The sequence below is a fragment of the Megalobrama amblycephala genome, linkage group LG12 (genome assembly GCF_018812025.1).
Source record: "Megalobrama amblycephala isolate DHTTF-2021 linkage group LG12, ASM1881202v1, whole genome shotgun sequence".
NCBI classification, from domain to species: Eukaryota; Metazoa; Chordata; class Actinopteri; order Cypriniformes; family Xenocyprididae; genus Megalobrama; species Megalobrama amblycephala.
The window spans coordinates 17,854,884-17,864,675 of record NC_063055.1 but is presented as its reverse complement, the minus strand read 5'-3'; the positions used below and the strand labels follow the sequence as shown (position 1 = coordinate 17,864,675).

Below are 9,792 nucleotides of genomic sequence, written 5' to 3'. Positions count from 1 at the left end.
TATTTTGTGACACTTCAAATGATGGTCCTTATAATCGGTTCATTGATCTAGCTGTGTGGATCCTCTACATCATGGTTGTAAGGAGAACGTGAACTTTGTTACGCATGTCTTCCATCTCATCTCATGTTACATCTTCTCGGCCAATAATCGTGGAGAATGACTCTCTCTCACGAGCACAAGTTAACGTTCCTGCCGCGGCGCTTAGGTCAGTTGTTTCTCACTAAGGTACGCCAAATTATTTATGTATTGTGGTAATTTGCAGGTCATGTCAAAAAGTTGTTGGTCTATAGATAAAGCTGTATTCTGTACATTTGACTCGTCATGTCACCTTTATTTATTTATACAGCGCTTTTTACAATGCAGATTGTGTCAAAGTATAGCTTTACAGAGATAAAGGGAACATCATTTTGGTTGTACAGCAGCTAAAATAGTGTGATTGTCCAGCTTAAGTTAGTTCAGTATTGATTCTTTCCGTTATAAAAATCATTAGTTATTAATTTAGTTCATTTACCTATACTAAAAAGTCATGTACGATAATTTTCTTCCAAATACGATAATTTTGAGCTTCTGGTACGATAATTGGACATTTCCAATCTGGCAACACTGGTATGAAGAGACTCACTTTGTTCAATCTGCATCACTTACAGTTAATTGCTCATTGTAGTTACTTTGCAGATCTTGCAGCTTCATACGTGGATTCTCATTTTGTTGCTAGTTGCTCAGTAAAGTGTTCATTTGCACATCTGGCAGCTTATGGTAGTTACCACATTCAAAATGGTACTACTTACCTTACTGGGACTGACTGCTTTACTTCTGAGAGAAAGGAGAGAAGTCAAGAACACAAACTCAGGTCAAGATGAAAAAGTTGACCAGAGTGATCTACAACCAGTGGGTAGTACTGATGGTAGGCCTAATTTAAATAAATGTCCATGTTATGAGAATATGTAACACTGTGTTTACTAGTGTCTACATTTTTATGTTTTGGAAGGGCCACAGTCGAAGTCTGTAACTTAATCTGTAACTTAATTTGTAACTTAATTTGCCACAGAACAATCAATGTATATGCACAATTAAAAACTGAAATTTTACTACAGAATTCAACTTAACATAGGGACCTCAATGCATGTTTAACTATTTTTAGTTGGAAAACAAGAAAGTGTCCTGTGAGAATGCCATAATTTATAGCAAGCTTAGCTGCAGTATTTATTTATATGGTTATGTTGATGTCATTACCCTCTTTAGGTCAAACTTCTCAGCATACTACCAGTAATCCAGAAGTCCTCCCTACTGTGGAAGAACCCATCAGTCCCCCTAAAACTGATGATGATGACGCCTTTTATGATTTTGTTGGTGATGCATCTGAATGGAGTGCTGAGGTCCTCTATGCTCTCAACAGTGTCATGTGCGAGTTTAATGTCAAATCAATCGACATCTCCCAGGTTCCAGTCTCTGATGTGTCAGACTGTAGAGTCGATGTCCCACAAGCTTCGGATAATCCAGCAGTGGACACTGTGGCATCTCAGTCAAGCCAGCTGAAGGATAATGAGGAAACAATAATGGGTGAGTTTGCTACCACAATCCTAACATAACTCAATACACGTTTGATACAAGATCTTTTTTTTTTTTTTTTTACTTGGACACAGAACCATCAGGAGTTTGATGGTTTAAATTGACTTAAAAGTGCAATTTCTTTCAGGGTAGTTGATAACATGTAAATTAACTTTTTTTTTTTTTTTTTTTTTTTTTACATTGAGCAAGATTTCATTTCAATTTGTATGTATGTATAAAGTGAAGTTGTATTTTACACTGGGAAAAATATTTTTATTACATAAATAGTCTTGTAATGTGACTAATTAATTTCTAAAAACTATCCAATGTAGTATCTCAATTAATGTATGAATAGATAAATATTGTTTTAGTTTTAGAAGTATGTCCTCTGCAGGACACCGCTTGACATTTCATGTTAACAACTCTTATTTTTCTTTGAACAGACATCAACAGTTGCAGCGATAAAATCAGCATTCAGCTAAGTAAAGGCAGCTTTGGCACCATTTATTCAGGGATTTGCTTGGGTGATGGCCTAAAGCTGAGATCTTTTTTACTTAAATTATTTGTATAGTAAATTATTTTCCCTGTCCTTATATTTGTATATTCTTATATGTACTGTATGTCAACAACTTTAGAACACTTGACCCATAAGACATGCTCTACATCAGGGGTGTGCAATCACCATTATCTAGCCCGATTTTTAATTAATTAATTTTAATTAAACACACCCAAACAAGCTAATAAATGTCTTTAGGATCATTAAAAACTTCCAGGCAGGTGTGTTGGAGTGGCCCTCCAGGAGCAGGATTGGACACCCCTGCTCTACATGCTTAGAATTTAATTAAGGAAAATTGACATGTCTGTCTCCATCTAACCATCATAAGAATTGTCTTTCTTCTAGGAGGGTTATTCTGAACCTCTTCAATTAGAGCTGCAACATCAGCACTCAGAGGATAAGGAGAGAGATGGAGCCTCGGACAACGAGACTAAATCAGACTCTGAGGTTCCTGAAGTTTCCGTTCCTGCTGATGACACACCAGAGGTTCTCAACAAAGTTACCCTCAGGCCTTACCTTACGATTGAAGAACTTGTGGGACAGCTATGCATGGGAGATTCTCACTCCGGCTATGATCTCCTCCTTCTTCTTCATTATCATTGTAAATCTGGGTCCGATGGCTCTGATGATGATGATGATGCCATGCTTTCTGATCAAGTGCTTCCATCAGATCATCACAACTGGTTACAGAGTGTATCACTGTTACCACATACCATGGTTCAGAACCGTAAGCTTGTACTTCCTGCTGTGTGTGAGCTACTTCTTCTATGAGGAAAAGATCAGAGATTATTTTTTCACTCTGGTGCAGAGGGAGGAGTCTGTACACATGCTCAGCAAATACCATCACTTCATTCCCTTTGCCCTGTACCTCGTAGGGTTCTGCATGGTTGTTTTGAGTCTGGTGAAGAAACTCAATCGCCTGCCATTCTGCATGTTCATCAGGACTCATTTGACCCTGCTGATTGTGGCGATTCACTCAGGCTTAATCATTCAAAACCTTTTTGAGGAGATGATCTGGTTTATTGCGCCCATCTCCAGTATTATTTGTAACAACATAATCGATTGCATGTTTGGATTTATTCTCAGTCGTAGCCTTTAAGTTATCTCTTAATAAGACATGGGAAAGGTTTATCGGTGGCTTCCTCTCCAGTTGTTGTTGTGGCAAGCAGGACGAGGGTGAAAGCCGTGAGAACGGGGTGAGGCCGGTGGCGTGATTGACACCATGTTAGCGTGAAGCCGGTGGCGTGATTGATGAGGAGCGCCACCTGTAGCTCCTGATGCTTCCATCTCCTTTTCTCTCACCTCTTCTGTCCATACCTCCAGGTGCTGCGGCTGCCGTGACAGGTCCCCCTAGATGGGGGAGTAGAGCGCAGTCTTGGGAGTACTCCCCAGCTTGTGAGGGGCAATGGGGGTAAGTGTTGGCAAGCAGGACGATGGCGAGAGGGGCGTGAGAACGGGGAGAGGCCGGGTGTGTGATTGATGATGAGCGCCACCTGCGTGCCACATCAGTCTAGAGTTTCTCATGGAGGAGCTCCTGATGCTTCCTTCTCCTTTTCTCTCACCTCGTCTGTCCTTACCCCCTTTACTTTTTTACTTTGTTTTGTTGTTTGTTATTTTTATACGATTAAAAAGTTGTTGAATGTTCGTTGGTTCCCGCCTCCTTCTTCCCTGTTCTACGAACTGTGTTACAGTTGTGTTGTAATACTACTGTCCTACATGGCTACAGTTTACTCCTACTCTGTGTGTCCATTGGAGTTAAAATAGCAACTCTCAACACTTCTACAGTGAACTGTGAGCCATCTGATCTCTTCCAGCTTCCAGGACTACAGCCTACCATCTGTACTGCAGACTATTATAGGCTGGACTATTATGAGGTACCAACTCTATAAAAGCAGAAGCTTTTGGCAGTTTGCTGGTCTAGAGCAATTTCATTATTACTTTCATTACTGCAGTCAGAGCACTGATTTGTAGCGTGGGAGAAGTTATTACATTTCTTACAAGGTCAGTTACAAAAAGGATACCTTTACGATCAATCCTGTATCGTTTTATCAACTCCCTGTCATCATTTAATAATATATGCTACATAACATAATACATATACATAACTCCAATACATTATATCTGTGTTGAAAAGTGTGTGGCCTCCTCCTCTCTGCTGGCTGCCATCTTGTTACTCCTAACTAGGTTAGGATACCTTAAATAAAGCACTCTTAAATACATTATGAGGGGAATTATTAAGGGAATTATACCAAATCATTTTGATGACAGACTTTCTAAAATATCTAAAACAACATTTGAGATGCTGTGCAATGAAACTGATATGCTGGTTAGTCCAGTTATATAATCACAACTAGGGCTGCACAACGATTACTCGCGATTAATCGTTTGCAAAATAAAAGTCTGTTATGTAATATATGTGTGTGTTCTGTGTATAATAATTAAAATGTATATATAAGTACATGCACATACATTTATATATTTAAGAAAAAATTATATATAAAATATATATGTATATATTTCTTAAATTTATACATGTATGTGCATGTATTTATATATACATAATTATTATACACAGAACACACATATATTGTTACAGTACAGAAGGGACTGAGGCAGATGTAAAATAAACAGGTAAGTTTATTGATGTCAGCAGAGTGTGAACAGCAGTGCGGGTGATGAAAGGTGAAGAATGATGATGAAATCTTGCTGATGTTTGCAGGAGTGGAGAGAATGGATCGCGCTGGAGACTTGGAACACAGGAGACTGGAGACTTGGAACACAGGAGACTGGAGACACTCACACACATGAGGAGGAACACAGGAGGGAAACTGGAAACGTCAGAGACAGGTAAGTAGATCGTCTGGAGTCCTTGAGGTAAGCATACAGGTTAGTAGCATACAACGAGACCGGACAGTGAGTGTGTGTGAGTGTTGGCTTTTTGAAGTGCTGGTGATTGCGGTGATAATGATGTGCAGGTGGCGGTGATTAGTACTCGGGAGATGGAGTGCGCTGGGATTGAGTGAGGGTGGAGCCTGGCGTGTCTGTTACATATATTACATAAACACAGGTTTTTATTTTGCAAACGATTAATCACGATTAATCGTTGTGCAGCCCTAATCACAACCACGGTTGAGGCAGTCACATGAGTTTTTTTGTTGCGCATCGAGGGATTCATTTGTAAATGTGTTTATGCACGTCTTATCACTTAAAAAATGTATCCACCTCAATTGAGCGCATAACTTTTTTATGCACATTTTTAGAATTTATGCGCATCTTGGCATTTCCATCCATCTATTTTTATGCACATTTTGGGATATTGCATAAAACCAATGCTGGATGGAAATGCCAAGATGCGCATACTTTCTAAAAATGTGCATAAAAAAGTTATGCGCTCAATTGAGGTGGATACATTTTTTAAGTGATAAGACGTGCATAAACACATTTACAAATGAATCCCTCGATGCGCAACAAAAAACTCATGTGACTTTGCCTCAACCGTGGTTGTGATTAGGGCTGCACAACGATTAATCGTGATTAATCGTTTGCAAAATAAAAATCTGTGTTTATGTAATATATGTAACAGACACGCCAGGCTCCACCCTCACTCAATCCCAGCGCACTCCATCTCCCGAGTACTAATCACCGGCACCTGCACATCATTATCACCGCAATCACCAGCACTTCAAAAAGCCAACACTCACACACACTCACTGTCCGGTCTCGTTGTATGCTACTAACCTGTATGCTTACCTCAAGGACTGGAAACATATCTTCTGACCTTGTGAGAGTACAACTGGTCCTGTGACATTTAATGATAGGGGTACATTTAACTGTGCAATTACAAATGTTATTTAAATGCAAATACTTTAAATGTAATTGCAACATATAACATGTATGTACAGTACATAGTAAGTAAATTGTATCAGTTGGTTAAATAGTAGTTAAGGCCACCTAATATAAAATGTGACCTACCAACTATAAAATTGTGATTATTATATGGTCTTTTCAATTGTAAGACCAATTATGAATGTAATTTGATACTTATGACTGATCATGCCCAAGCTAGTTGCGCTCAGTCTGTGTTTATAGTCAGCATTTAAAATCATATAGTTTGTTGAGTTCAGTCTGTTTCAGCTAGTCGTTAAGTGTGTCCCTGGCTTTAAGGGAACATTTCATTTTATATTTTTTAAATGCAAACATTATGGGAATGTTACTTTTGAATGTTCTATAGACATTCTGAAACATGTAGGAACATTTAAAAACATGTTAGATGAATGTCACACTAAAACCTTTCAGAAAAAAAAACAGCCCTCTTAGAAGCATGACTTTTAAGCAAAACAAAACTTCTATTCAAATTCTGTATAGATTATATAGAGCCTAGAAAGCGTGCAGAGAATGCTGCCTTTATAATCACCAAAGCAATGCTGGTCCTAGACTACGGAAGCTTGTTTCTGCCATGAAATAAAAAAAATGAAAAGATAACTGTGACTTACAGATGATTCAGGACTGACTAGATGTTTGCTACATCCTCTGCATGGATTTCAAGGAAATGACTCATGCAGTTCAATCAACTTTTCTCTTGGCAATATACACAGTCTCTTGTCAATTTCTTCCTGAATGCTTTGCAGAGCATCCATCTTTACTGTATTGTTTCAAAGTGACTATAGCTGTGTTCCAATACAGAGGCTGCATCCTTCGAAGGACTCAGACTTCAGAGGCAGCATCCTTGGAAGGCCGTGAAGGTCGGACTGAGCGTTGTTAAATGGGATGGTCTAGCCTACGGAGGGTTGTTTAGTTCTACCTTGTCACTTTACTAAACTTCTCTACAACTGGGTAGTTAAGGGATGAATGTCGCTAGGCAGTTCCTGCTGATCAAGGGGGATGAACTGTGTAACATCTATCCCAGCTTTGCCTCCAGAATAGCAGTACTCCTGAAAAGAAGTATAAAGTTATATAAAGAAGTTTAAGTTTATAAGTATAAGTTTATTTATTTTTAAAGCACCTTTAAAACATCCACAGGACTGACCGAAGTGAAGAAAGAAAACATTTCCTCTCTCACTGTATGATCATTTCGGTTATTATCATATTATTATGTTATTATAATTTCAGGCCGAGCCTCTAGGTAAAACAGCACCCTCTAGTGTTTACACTGGAATTTGCTTTTTGTTGTGATGGCAATGGAAGAAGCACAGGATGAAAAGTGGACACAGGGGAGTCAGTCGGCAAATATTTACCCCAACTTGATAGCACTTTCTACTGTGGTTGAAAAGAAATATGCTAAAGTTAGAGTAGATATCAACTGGTTTTCAGTCAAGAGGGCAAGGAAATGAAACATGGCTGCAGAGGATGCAACACAGAGTCCAAATGTTACTCCAAGTTAGCAATTATATCGTTGGAAATGACTGAAAAATGAAATTTCATAGAAAAGAGGTTGAGATTTGCCTGTAGCTCACTTCCTCATTAAAACTACCCCAAAGAGAAGCACTTATGAACACAGGACCAATCAATGCTCCCATTTGAAGTAATCTTAATGTGTTGAACTCTGTGTTTAATTGACCATTGCATGGAGAACATAGTGTTGAGTTCCAGAAGTCTCCTGAAGCACTGATCACTTGAAACTACCCCAACAAATAGCACTTACCAAATACAACAGACGAGTCAGTGCCATTGTGAGGGTACCGATAATGACAATAGAAGCAGCTGAAAATCTTGTCCAGTGTGTAGCCAGAAACTTGGTAGGATGTGGGACGAGATCATTTGCATTCAGAGATGTTGCCTGTATTTAGGAAGAGCTGGTCTGAGCCATGTGGTTTACCAGCACCCAATATAAGGGTGTCCATACCCCCTTGGCTATGGCCATGGTCGTTGACACTCTGCTTTTTTTTTTTTTTTGTGAAGCCAATCAAGTTTTGATTGCTGTGTTAACATCTTTGGAACGACTCAGCATTTTTCAGCATGGGTGGACTTTTTACACATTTAAAGCACTTCATGCAAATGCAACAATTACAAACTTAAAATGACTCTGGACAAACTTAAATTTAGACCAGAGTCATTTTAAAAGGAAAGACCTACACTAAATACAAAAACAGGAAAAGGCAGACTAAACCTCTTGGTTTAAAACAGCACCCTCTAGTGTTTACACTGGGTATGCTGCAACACCAACATGACTGAGCTATAGAGAAGCACTTGTTCTTAAATTAGGAATGCTTCTCTTTGTAGTCATCTAAAGGGGCTCTTTAAAATGTAAGAGATCTGATAAAAAGTGGACACAAGGGAGACAGTCAGCAAATATTTACCCCAACTTGATAGCACTTTCTACTTTGCTTGAAAAGAAAGATGCTAAAGTTAGAGTAGATATCAAATGATTCTCAGTCAAAATGGCAAGGAAATGAAACATGGCTGCAGAGGATGCAACACAGAGTCCAAATGTTACTCTTTTGTTGTGATGGCAAGTTAGCAATTATATCGTTGGAAATGAAAGTTAGAGTAGATATCTGAAAAATGAAATTGCAGAGGATCAACACAGAGTAGAAAAGAGGTTGAGTTTTGCCTGTAGCTCACTTCCTCATTAAAACTACCCCAAAGAGAAGCACTTATGAACACAGGACCAATCAATGCTCCCATTTGAAGTAATCTTAATGTGTTGAACTCTGTGTTTAATTGACCATTGCATGGAGAACATAGTGTTGAGTTCCAGAAGTCTCCTGAAGCACTGATCACTTGAAACTACCCCAACAAATAGCACTTACCAAATACAACAGACGAGTCAGTGCCATTGTGAGGGTACCGATAGTGACAATAGAAGCAGCTGAAAATCTTGTCCAGTGTATAGCCAGAAACTTGGTAGGATGTGGGACGAGATCATTTGCAGTCAGAGATGTTGCCTGTATTTAGGAAGAGCTGGTCTGAGCCATGTGGTTTACCAGCACCCAATATAAGGGTGTCCATACCCCCTTGGCTATGGCCATGGTCGTTGACACTCTGCTTTTTTTTTTTTTTTTTTTTTTTGTGAAGCCAATCAAGTTTTGATTGCTATGTTAACATCTTTGGAACGACTCAGCATTTTTCAGCATGGGTGGACTTTTTACACATTTAAAGCACTTCATGCAAATGCAACAATTACAAACTTAAAATGACTCTGGACAAACTTAAATTTAGACCAGAGTCATTTTAAAAGGAAAGACCTACACTAAATACAAAAACAGGAAAAGGCAGACTAAACCTCTTGGTTTAAAACAGCACCCTCTAGTGTTTACACTGGGTATGCTGCAACACCAACATGACTGAGCTATAGAAGAAGCACTTGTTCTTAAATTAGGAATGCTTCTCTTTGTAGTCATCTAAAGGGGCTCTTTAAAATGTAAGAGATCTGATAAAAAGTGGACACAAGGGAGACAGTCAGCAAATATTTACCCCAACTTGATAGCACTTTCTACTTTGCTTGAAAAGAAAGATGCTAAAGTTAGAGTAGATATCAAATGATTCTCAGTCAAAATGGCAAGGAAAGGAAAATTGGCTGCTGAGAGGATGCAAAAGTGTGTCACAATGTTGTTAGCACTTGAAAGGTACAAGTTGGAGGGAGAGGTAAAAAGCATAGAACTACAATAGATATAAAAGCAGAGAGTGGCAGGCCAAGCCTCTAGGTAAAACAGCACCCTCTAGTGTTTACACTGAATTTGCTTTTGTTG

At 38.8% G+C, this 9,792-nt stretch overlaps 1 long non-coding RNA gene and 1 pseudogene across 1 annotated transcript; both read left to right on the top strand.

The window, feature by feature from the left end:
• Positions 1-707: 707 nt before the first annotated feature.
• LOC125280157 lies at positions 708-3,203 on the top strand (annotated as a pseudogene).
• Positions 3,204-7,297: 4,094 nt separating this feature from the next.
• Positions 7,298-9,306, top strand: LOC125279976. Its single transcript, XR_007187503.1, has 2 exons — positions 7,298-7,534; positions 8,643-9,306. It is a non-coding gene; the product is annotated as an uncharacterized LOC125279976 (long non-coding RNA).
• Positions 9,307-9,792: the final 486 nt, after the last annotated feature.